The 9,545-nt window shown below is 41.8% G+C and overlaps 1 long non-coding RNA gene across 4 annotated transcripts in view; it reads left to right on the top strand.

Moving 5' to 3' along the window:
* LOC149122193 (uncharacterized) overlaps positions 1 to 9,235 on the top strand; it is a 31,469-nt gene extending 22,234 nt beyond the window's left edge. For 2 of the 4 annotated variants that reach the window (XR_016221886.1, XR_016221884.1), the window contains exons 2-3: positions 6,160 to 6,362; positions 7,186 to 9,235. This is a non-coding gene — a long non-coding RNA (uncharacterized LOC149122193). The remainder of the gene's footprint in view (positions 1 to 6,159; positions 6,363 to 7,185) is intronic. The other 2 variants (XR_016221887.1, XR_016221885.1) reach the window with 1 other exon arrangement.
* Positions 9,236 to 9,545: the final 310 nt, after the last annotated feature.

Raw genomic sequence — 9,545 nt, forward strand, 5'->3', positions numbered from 1 at the left:
TCTCTCTGGTGTACTTGAAGTCCCATGTTTTCCATGGGCCAAGGTGAACTAGTCAATGCACAGCTCAGAATGAGCTCTTGAGGCCATCGTACTTCACCAATCCCGATGTGTTCACATTCCACAGCACTGTCTCTCTCTGCAATGTGCCCTTCATCCCCACTGTGAGATTTGCTCCCAGTGTGCAGTCAGACTGGGCAAGTGCACAGGAGCCCAGATTAAACCTGTAATTTTCCAAGTGTTCAGGGGAGATATCCCAGGGCATTTTCCAGCTGATCTGAGCCTGTTTGCTGCAGGAGAGTGCTAAATGGGTCTGAGATCCAGGACTGCAACTGCCCTGCTATGTCCAATTGGACCTGCTGAGCTGTGTTTCCCATTAGAATGTAGGACTTTGGGAGTCCTGGAAATAAGACAGAGAGGCAAAGCTTGTGAGTGGTTCCTCCTCTCAAGATAGCATATCCCCACCACAGTCCATGTTCTGAGGAGTGGGAAGTGGGGGAGGGAAACATGTGGGTTCCCCCTCTGAAATCCAGGAGACCTAAAGTTTCCAGAGACCACTTTTCATTGAGCTGCTGATGTGTAGCTGCTGGATACCTCTTCACATACTATCTCCTGGGCAATAGTCTGTGCAGATCCACACTAACATGTTTGAACTTGTTCCTCCTTCTCCCCTCTCCAACATGCTATGCCTGTTATCAAAATTCTGCTTGTGTCTTCTTGCTTTTGGTGCTCTTCTGGAAGTACTCATCTGTAGACATAGCTGCTGTGGAGTATCTCAGTAGAGGAGTGGGCAAACACTGTACTTCTCCATATGGCCAGCTTGAATCTCCAACTTCATTATTTAATTAGGTTTCCTCCCAACATCAAATCTGACATAGCAGAGAAAAAGACAGATGCTATGATCTCTGTTCAAAACTGCTTTAACAGAGCTAAGAATGAATAAGTGTTGGAAATTAATTCAGGATCCATCTATCACTCAATAAGCATCAGACAGCCTGGAGGAAACTTATCAAGAACTCAGATCCTTAGCATCTCTTGCATGTATTAGAATATCCCAACTAGAGAAGAAGCTTGTCTGATTGCTGGTGACAGAAGTCATTGTAGGAGAAAAAAATGAGTCTCTAGCCTCTAAGCATTCACAGCCAAGAAGCCAGCTGCCTAAGCACTGAGCATGCAGACTGAGAAAGAAGTAAGATTGCCTGGAGTCCAATCTTATCTACAATTGCCAGGTGCACACGGCATGATTCCCCAAATTTTAGCCTCAAGAGGACCCCCAGACCAACCCATATGCACATGCAGAGTACTCTGATAATCTGGGGGAAGCATCTACTCGCCTCTCACCTGGTCAAAATTCTGAAACCTTTGGCAATTGCTATTTATAAAGAATGCATTCATATCCCCATCTTATATCTGAGAAAATAAAACTATAGGTTACATGTTAATTACACTTCGTACTTATTCACTAGCTTCCTTTAATCCCAAACTTATGAAAATCGGACACATGTGAATCCAAATCCAAGAAATTGCTTTAATTTTTTTCAGATTTGTTCTTGACTTGATGTACTAACTTTGTTCCCTCCTTCTTCACAGAAGTCTCTAGCCTCAGATCCCCCCAACCTTAAGTGGCCTTCGGACTCTCTGAGGAGAATGACATAAATTGGCTTGTGTTCTCCATGTTAGGGATTCACATAGTGTGTGTTACATAATTCTGGCCACTACCTCTCCCTCAGTGATGTATTTGGAGTTCAGCACAGGCAACTATGGCACAAATTTCATGATGAGGTAAAATATATTGGAAGATTCAGATTTCCAACAGAAAGGTCTCTAAATTATCTACCAAACACTCTAATGCTAGGGTCCTATGATCTGTGCATGGGAGAAAAGATCACAAAATACACAGTGAAGAAGTATGGGGGAAAGTTATTGGTTCCATATAGTATATTAGTGAAATAGTATCTGAAATACTGTCCTATATTAATAATCGCTGTGGGCAGCAGTATCCTGCAAAGTTAATGTTTGTGTGGCATTTGTTAACTAAAGTTATGCCTAGTACACTTACTAATTAAATATGCTATATGGATAAATGGTGCTTCTGTGAAATAAGGGCAAAATGAATTTTACCCTTTGATACTGAGAAGCCTAATAGGAAAAGGTACACAAAAATCTCTACTAATTAAAAGTATGTTATAAAGTTTTACATATTGATCCACTAAGAATCATGGAGAGTCACGAATGTTTGCTGCAGCAGTTAAGATGTCACCTCTTGGGATGCCTGCATCCCATATCAGAAAATATGGGTTCAAGTCTTGACTCTGAATCTGATTCCAGCCGCTGCTAACATGTGCCCTGAAAGTCAGCAAGTATTGACTCCACTACTTTGATTCCTGCTTCCCATATGGGAGATCCAGGCAGAGCTCTATGCTCCTAGCTTCAGCCTGGCCCAGCCTTTACTGTTATGGCTATTTAAGGAGTGAATTAGTGAATGGAAGACCTCTGTCTCTATCTCCACTTTCAAATATATTTTTGAAATATTGTTTTTTAAGGAATATTTTATTTATTTATTTGAGAGGTAGAGTTACACACAGATAGAGGGAGAAATCGAGAGAAAGGTCTTCCTTCTGCTGATTCATTCCACAAATAGTCATAATGGCCAGAGCTGGGACAATCTGAAGCCAGGAGCAAGGAGCTTCTTCCAGGTTTCCCACAAAGGTGCAGGGGCATGAGCACTTGGGCCATCTTCCACTGCTTTGCCAGGCCATAGATAAAACTGGATTAGAAGAGGAGTAGACAGGACCCATATGGGATGCTGGTGCTGCAGGTGGAGGCTTAGCATACTACACCACAGTGCCAGCTTCTTAAATACATTTTTTTTTAAATCAGGAATTAGACAAAATGGGGAGTTAAGAGAGTGATGACAAGCTAGCTAAAATGTTTTCAAAATATGAGGGTGTAGTAAGTGATATAATGTGGTAGCATCAACCTCAAGAGTTTCAAATATCTTTATTATTCAGTGAATTTTAATAGTATTCATCAATAATTTTTAAAAAATTTTTTGTGGAAAGGCAGAGTGAGAAAGAGGAAAATACAGAGACATAAAGCAGTCTTCTAACCACCTGTTCATTCCCCAGAGGCCTACAATGGTCAGGGCTGGGACAAGCCAAAGCCAGTAGCCTGGAACTCTATCTGGGTTGCCCACAGGGGTAATAGAGGCCCAGGCACTTGGGCCACTCTCTGCTACTTTTCCAGGTGCATCATCAGGGACCTGGATCAGAAACAGTGCAGCTGGACATGAACCAGTACTCCCATATGGGATGCCAGCATTGCTGGTGGCAGCTTAACCTGTTGCTCCACAGCGCTAAGCCCTGGAAAGGAACTTTTTATTCTCACAATTTTTGACTCAACAATTATGACGCTGAAGGAAGGAGCTTCAATAATGGTAAAAACTGCACACATGGAAATTTGTGACAATACAACTCCAGGAGCTGTGCCTAGGATGATGTCCGGTACCTAGTAGAGTCACACAGATAATAAAAGTTTGTGAAATGACCGTCTAATGACAAAAAAGTAAACACAACTGAAGAGGCTAATATATTTCATCTGGGTAGATTTAAACTATTATATTGGGGCTGGCACTGTGGCATAGCAGGTAAAGCTGCCACCTGCAGTGCCGGCATCCCATATGGGCACCGGTTCAAGACCTGGCTGCTCCACTTCCAATCCAGCTCTCTGCTGTGGTCTGGGAGAGCAGTAGAAGGTGACCCAAGTCCTTGGGCCACTGCTCCCACATGGGAAGGCCCAGAGGAAGCTCCTGGCTCCTGGCTTTGGATCCGTACAGCCAATTGGGGAGTGAACTGCCAGATGGAAGACCTCTCTCTCTCTCTCTCTCTCTGCCTCTCCTCTGTGTAGCTCTGACTTTCAAATAAATAAATAAATAAATCTTTTAACAATGTAATGTTAAGCTTTTAAAAATAAACTATTATAGTATATATTTTTAATGCTATATCACATAGTCATTAAAACTAAGCTTTTGAGAACTATCAATATATGACATGGAATGATGTTTGGCCTAGCAGGTAAGATGCCTGTATCCTATATCATCCCATATCTGAGTGCCTGGGTTCAATACTCACCTCCAGCTTCCTGATAAGGAAGACCTTGAGAAGCAACAAATAATGACTCAAATAATTGAATCCTTGCCACACATGTGAGACCTGAATTGAGTTTCTGGCTCCTGGATTTTGCTCAGCCTGGGTTATTGCAGGCATCTGGGGAAGTGAACCAGTGAAGGAAAGTGCTCTCTTAAATAGCTAAACTTTAAAAATAAGACTGGATAAAACATTGTAGGTACATATAAAGCTTAAAAAATTAAAGGAGTTGCCTGTTTGTTTAAAGAGCAGTAATAATTACTTACATAAAATTAAAATCAGAATGGGAGAGGGAGTGGGAGATGGGAGGGTTGCGGGTGGGAGAGAAGTTATGGGGGGGGAAGCCATTGTAATCCATAAACTGTACTTTGGAAAATTATATTTACTAAATAAAAGTGTTTATAATAAAAAATTAAAATCAGAAAAGATGAATTTTATGAAAAATACTTACCTGTTTAAGCAATAAATATTTTTCTTCTTCAAGGGAAAATTTAGCTGCAGAGTTTGTAGTACATAAAACTGAAAAATTTAACTGTATATTATATTAATGGTCTTGATACATGCTAAGGGAAAAGAAGTGAAATGAAATTGTCAGAAGGAAGGAATCTTCAATACTTTTAAACAATTTTAACCATTTAAACATTGAGATATAATGACATAGAAAGCACATTGTTATACTCTTTAATCATTATGACTTCTCCAAAACATTATGATGGTTTCAAAAACTACTTACTTCCTTTTAGATTATCTTGTAATATAGAAAATCATAGTAACATAATGGTCTATTATATAAAAAGTTTGGGTTTACTTTTATTCCAATGGTAAGAGTCAAATAAGTGAACATTATTTCCAATAAATATTTTCATTTATAAAAATATTAAACACATGTCCAGATAAGTTAAATATATTAGTTAATATATTCAAAGGGATATTAATCTAATAAGTCTAGGGATCAGGGGGCTGGAGCTATGGCATAGCAGGTAAAGCCCCTGCCTGTAGTGCCAGCATCCCATTTGGGTGCCAGTTCAAGTCTCAGCTGCCCCATTTCTGGTCCAGCTCTCTGCTATGGCCTGAGGAAGCAGTGTAAGCTGGCTCAAGTCCTTCCCATGCACCCACATAGGAAGAAGTGGAGGAAGCCCCTGGCTCCTGTCTTTGAATCGGCACAGCTCCAGCTGTTTGGCCAAGTGGGCAGTGAAACCAGCAGACAGAAGACCTCTCCCTATCTCTCTGCCTCTCCTTCTCTATGTATCTCTGACTTGCAAATAAATAAAAAGATCTTTAAAAAAATTCTAGGATTAGAACACTCAATTATTCTACTTTCTGCTTCTGGGTAAATATTTTGGATGTCATTTAATATATGATGAAGTTTTCTATTATGTGTCAGTTTAACTTACAGTTTCAAGTACCATTCTTAAATTTAAAATCAATGGAGTTCATCAAAGAATAATCAATTGAGTTAATCAATGATTAATTCTTTTTTAAAAAGACTTATTTATTTATTTGAAAGTCAGAGTTACACACAGAGAGAGAAAGGCCTTCCATTCACTAGTTCATTCTCAAATTGGCTGGAACAGCTGGAGCTGCGCTGATCTAAAGCCAGGGGCCAGGAGTTTCTTCCAGGTCTCCCACATGGGTGCAGGGGCCCAAGGACTTGGGCCATCTTCCACTGCTTTCCCAGGCCACAGCAGAGAGCTGGATCAGAAGTGGAGCAGCTGGGACTGGAACTGCCAGTATGGGATACTGGCAGTGCAGGTGGTGGCCTTACCCACTATGCCACAGTGCTGGCCCCAAGGAGTAACTTTTGAATGCCTTTAGATTCCACCTCTCTCTTCCATTTGCCATGATTTCCTAAGAGATTGACAAGAGAAATGTAATTTTTCTTGCAGAATTCTCCTATTCCTGTTTTCACGTGTTTCTATATTTTCTGTGTAGATGGATGGTGCTGTACATAGTTTTATATGTTCTCCTGATTTTTGTGATCTCATAAAAGCTCAGTAGAGTGCTTTGTTCTTTGCAGGGTCCTGATGTGCCAGGATCAAGATGCCCTGCTGGTGTGTACTGCAGAGCTGCTCAACCTTTCCCAGGTGCTGCCTCCATTTCTGGTCACATGCTGATGATTATGTGGCACTTGCTGTTTTCAAAGCTTCCACCAAAGCCAGCTTTGCAAAAACCATTATCTTTGAAAGAACATGTGATATTGGTGATTTCACTCATACCTCAGTAAGTTTGACCTTGAAAAGGACTGACATGTACAAATTTTTGTAGAATGAGAGTACCAGAAACTCATTCATTTCTGATAGCCACATACTCTTTATGTTTAAAAACTTTGTAAAAATCATTTGGCTGGCCGGTGCCATGCCTCAAAGGCTAATCCTCCACCTAGCGGCGCTGGCACACCAGGTTCTAGTCCTGGTCGGGGCGCCAGATTCTGTCCTGCTTGCCCCTCTTCCAAGCCAGCTCTCTGCTATGGCCAGGGAGTGCAGTGGAGGATGGCCCAAGTCCTTGGGCCCTGCACCCCATGGGAGACCAGGAGAAGCACCGGGCTCCTGGCTTCAGATCAGCATGATGTGCCGGCTGCAGCGCGCTGGTCTCGGTGGCCATTGGAGGGTGAACAAACGGCAAAAGGAAGACCTTTCTCTCTGTCTCTCTCTCTCTCACTGTCCACTCTGCCTGTCAAAATAAAAAAAAAATCATTTGGCTGTGTCTACTAACAATCAACCACAAATACAAATATGTTGTGATCCAGTAATGCTATGTTTCGCTATACGCCCTAGACCTGTGCTTTGCAGTATGATAAATATACATCACATAGAGCTATTGGACACTTGAAATGTAATTTGTTTCACATGTTGTATAGACCATATTTTTCTTATATTTGATTAAAAGATATTAAAATTATTTGTAGTATTTTTCATTTTACTTTTTAGAATGTGTATACTACAGGGGCACACCTTGTGGTGTATTGTGTTAAGCCATTGTTTGAGACACTCAAACCTCATGCTGGAATGCCCAGAATCAAGTTTTGCTTCTTTTTCCAATACAGCTTCCTGTGGATGCCCACCCAAGGAGATAGAAGATGGTGGCTCAAGTGCTTGGTTCCCTAAGACTAAAATGGGACAGTTGGGTGGAGTTTCTGGCAACACTTCAGCCTGGCACAGCCCCTGCAGAAACACAGCAAGTACTCCAGGTTCTCTAGTAGATTCCATTACACTTTACTTATTTCTGCCTCCTCCCTGAACTCTTTACTCTGCAAAAACAGCTACACTCTCCCTACTTTTTGCTGTGTTCCCTAAACCCATAAGAGGGATAGGCCAGACATCACTACCCACTTGTATTTGTCTACAGATTTGATAGCTTAGCTTGTTGGATGCAGACCATGCTGGAGTTATAAGCAGATCATGAGTCTATTTGGATCTCATGGGTTCTGGAAGGATATTTGATATTTACAAGACAAATGACTGTTGCTTACTCTCTAGTGATTTTAACACCAAACAGATCACCTATCTTGTCTAAAGACCCAGGGATATCACAAGGGGTCCAGACATAAGTTGCATGCGTGGTTGACGATAGAGACAAGGAATGCAGAACGCTAGTCCAGCTCCATGAGCAGCTATACACATCAAAGAAAATAACAAATAAGTGAGTTCATATCCACAGGGCTCCCTGAACCAGCTGTGCTCCTTAGGCATCACAACACACACCAGACTCACAAACTAGACAGGCCAAACATACACTGAGATGCACAACCCATCACCCTGCACAGTGTGTGATATCAACCACAGTCACTCCATGCATCCCCATCTTATTTCTGAAGTTTTCAGCTACAGGAACTGAGTCCCAGAAAGCTATGCAGTGACCATTATTTCTGTGAACATGGCCATGGCTGTACCCAAAATGCACATGTCTCTCCCTCAAATGATGGTACCCTTTGGAGCTTGGGACTGACTGCCTGAAAGACCCTGTAGGCAGCAGAGGGGTTACCTCAGCCAGTAGAAGGTTCCTTTGCTGGAAACAAACTCCATGATGGGATCAGTAATATGACTTCAGACTGGATAAATAAGAGATGTTACTGAGTCTCTATGATTTGTCTGCTTCATTATATTGCTCAACTTTAATTGTATATTTGGTGAGGTCAAGTTGGGAGGCACAAAATCACTTATAATTCTTAAATCATCTTAATAGATTCAAGATTTTATCAATATTAAATTATTTTGTTTCTAAAAATGCTTTGACCTTGAAGTCAACACTTTTTATCTTTTTTGGGGTTACTTTTCAAGAAAGTAAATTTGTCTAAACATGTAACTGTATAAATGAGTAGCATCTTTTTTTCCTGTAATCTTATTCTTGCATTCCATGTGTGCATCTCATGATTAACACTTGAAATATGCCCAGGGCACATGCCTATGGCCAATAAACAGCAGTGGAGGTGGACAAAAGTAGTTTCAAGACTGTACTCAGGGTGGAAAATAGAAAAGCAACAACTATATTCAGATCGTCCATCATCTCAATTGTAGGCAAGTTACCTAGAAAGTGTCATGCCACCTTGATGAAGTGTTCCATCCTGAGTGGGTACATGCTGAGATACGAACTAATTATAAATCTAATGAGAAGGTGTGGGGAGCAACCCGGACTGGACTGAGTTACTGGAATTAAGACTTATTCTATGCATCTGCTCTCCCACAATATGGCGCTGGGAGAGAAGAAAACAGCTTCTACGCAGCTGCCTCTTGCCAACTTGAGTGATGACCTCCAGGAGCTGATCCTGCTCCTGATTGGAGGAGAGCAGCGTACTCGGCGTGTGGGCAGCCGAGTTAGGATTGGTGGAGGAGGACTATAAAGGAGGAGAGAGATGGCATGCACGAGGAACATCTAAGGGGAACATCTGAAGGAACACCTGTGCAGCCCCCGAGAGAGCCGGCCGGCGGTGTGCCGCTCCCCCGCGGAAGTGGGGAATGTGGCAGGGGGAACTGCCCTTCCACGGAGGTGGAAGGGTCGGTAGCCAACCCGGGAAGAACCAGCAGCAAACCCGGGGAGGGCCGAGCAGACGAAAGAACAACGCAGGGTCCTGTGTCGTTCCTCCGCGAAGACAGGGAGCGACAGAAGGCAAAAAGGAGTTTGTGAATGGGGAAGGGAAGTTCACAGAATTTAAATAAAACTGAGTGTTACCTTGAAGTGAGGGAGAATAATGAAACCAAAGAAGACTATATTAAAATGGATTTAAATCTACATTATTATAAGATAGTATAGAAATTTTTGTACTAGTGCCTTTGTTGTGGGGGTGGGGAAACTAGGTTATGCTTTACTCCATATTCTTGTCTCTAGATAAAAAGAATTCAAGGAAGTAGATAAAAGGATAAAAAAGGCAAAATTTATTTAAAGGGATAGTACACATTCACATGGGAA

The sequence above is a fragment of the Oryctolagus cuniculus genome, chromosome 15 (genome assembly GCF_051225735.1).
Source record: "Oryctolagus cuniculus isolate XC-2025 breed Fujian yellow rabbit chromosome 15, ASM5122573v1, whole genome shotgun sequence".
Taxonomy (NCBI): Eukaryota; Metazoa; Chordata; class Mammalia; order Lagomorpha; family Leporidae; genus Oryctolagus; species Oryctolagus cuniculus.